Raw genomic sequence first — 2500 nt, forward strand, 5'->3', positions numbered from 1 at the left:
TGAAGGTCCAATTTCATTGGACAAGAGGCATTCCATGACTGCTGGTATAGAGTATTACAGCACTGGGACTTAAAGCTATTCATATATCACTCCGCTTTACCGTTTTTTCTAATAAAAGCTAATGACATTAAGGATTTTAAGCTGCTAACTCAGAATCAGAATCACACTTGCTACCAAAGAAAGTGTCCTCTTAATTCACGGGTTGCACATTAAATGGAAACCTTCATTCCCAGATTAATTTCCACGATACAAAGTAGCTTGGCCTGTTGCAATGTTTATCCCTGCACACGGCTCCCTACTTTGTGTTCAGCCACACAAAGTAGCAAGCCGGTGTGCAGGAAAATGTTTTATGTTGCTTGGCAACGGTCCAGTCCGAGTCCAGTGGAGGAGCCAAATAGATGGCGAAACAAACAAACAATTCTGTTATCACTTGTTATCGTCAAGCAATAAATGACGCTTGTATAAATGTTGTATAAAAGCAACATCACACTCAAGTTCATGCTGTTGTACTGAATATCAGCACGGCTGTGATTCTGTTGTCGGTGTGCGGACTCGCACATACGATCAATTCACAGGCTTGCTGATGCTCAGGATTGCTCTCTCTCTCTCTCTCTCTCTCTCTCTCTCTCTCTCTCTCTCTCTCTCTCTCTCTCTCTCTCTCTCTCTCTCTCTCTCTCTCTCTCTCTCTCTCTCTCTCTCGATTGTCTTGTTTAAGATTAAGTGAGTGAGCCTGGTTGATTTCTCCTAAATCGGACGAAACAAACCTAAATCAAGCCTGATTCCTGCGCCATTGCAGGCAATCATTCAGCATCGCGACAGGGTCCAAAGGTTTTGGTCAAAATCTTGATATCAGTCAAGTGAGAAATTAGGTCTTTAATGAAATATGTCATCAAAATAAGACTAATTAAAGCAATAACTATACTTTAGTAAAGAATCTAATAGATTTTACATTACAACGCTGTATAAATGTTTCTTAACCAAACCAGAGGCGTACCATTAGTACCATTGTGCCCGTGTACAAACAGTCCTTGTTGTGATGCTCAGGAGGCCACAGTGGAAGGCTGTTGGGTCAACGGGGCCAGCCCCCTGGTGGTCATGACTTGTATTGGACACACACACACATACATACATACATACATACATACACAGTGTGTGTGTGTGTGTGTGTGTGTGTGTGTGTGTGTGTGTGTGTGTGTGTGTATGTTTATGTGATGGGGAGGGAAGGAAGGGAGGAAGGGAGGGTCGAGGGGTGTTTAGGACCCCCAGTGGGGGAGAACAGGATGAATAGATGGCTCACTCACACGCTATGGAGAGGTGTGTGTGTGTGTGTGTGTGTGTGTGTGTGTGTGTGTGTGTGTGTGTTTGTGTGTGTGCTTGTGTGTGTGTCTATGTGTATACATGTGTGCAGCCATATGTGTTTGCATGTTCCTGTGTATGGATGTTTCCATGCGAGTGTGTCTGTGTGTTTGTGAGTGTGTCCTATCGCTCAACAATGCAGTCAGTGTGTAAATATGGTGGACACGTCTACGCATCACAATGTCGCCTTTTTCTCTCATTAGTTCACCCTGACTATGCCTTACTCATTGGCACATCTGGATACACAAATGGGGATTGTCCAAAATAGTTTTTAAACTTTCGTCTCTGCATAAAAAACGATCTGTGCAGAAACATCGCTCCTTGCCACAAGTTCAACAGCCCTTTGACAAATCGGAAAAGCCCCGCAAAGAAACGACTAATGACAAAGTAAATAGAGAGAGAGAGAGAGAGAGAGAGGGAGAGAGAAAGAGAGACAGAGAGAGAGAGAGAGAGAGAGAGAGTAGGTGACTGATGTGCGTAGAGTACTAGCAGCGAGAGGGGGGGCTTCAGTTGGAGTAAATATGGGCTCCGGCGGGGAGACATATCAGTGGGAAGGCTTGCCCCCATGTGGTGTCTAGTCGTTTGCGTGTGTTTTTACATTTCTCATCGCCGTGAAACATGCCCCCAATGTCAGAGCCTGCCGTGAATTATTGTCCAGGAAACGACCTTGATGACACGTGACCTTTGACCTCCTGCTCGACCCCGGGGTCCCGATGAGGAGGAGGGGGGTCTGTAGATGTGCCGCTTCCCCAGTGCAATGGAAGTGGCACAGTAGGTGCTAAGACCCACCCACACACAAAGACACACACACACACACACACACACACACACACACACACACACACACACACACACACACACACACACACACACACACACACACACACACACACGCAAGCACACATTTGAACGCTCTCACACACATATCAGAAGGAATATGAATGCAGACTATTTTGTCAATCCTTTAGATTTTCCAGTAGCAGACTCCACCATATGTGTTTGTGTGTTTCCTTATGTGAATATATGTGAGATGTATGTGCCTTTGTGTGTGATGTGTGTGCCTTTGTGAGAGTGTGTGCGTGTGGGTGTGTGTGTGTGTGTGTGTGATTTTAGGTCTTTGTGTGTGTGTGCCTGCATGAGTATG

The sequence above is a fragment of the Gadus macrocephalus genome, chromosome 2, assembly GCF_031168955.1.
Source record: "Gadus macrocephalus chromosome 2, ASM3116895v1".
Taxonomy (NCBI): domain Eukaryota; kingdom Metazoa; phylum Chordata; class Actinopteri; order Gadiformes; family Gadidae; genus Gadus; species Gadus macrocephalus.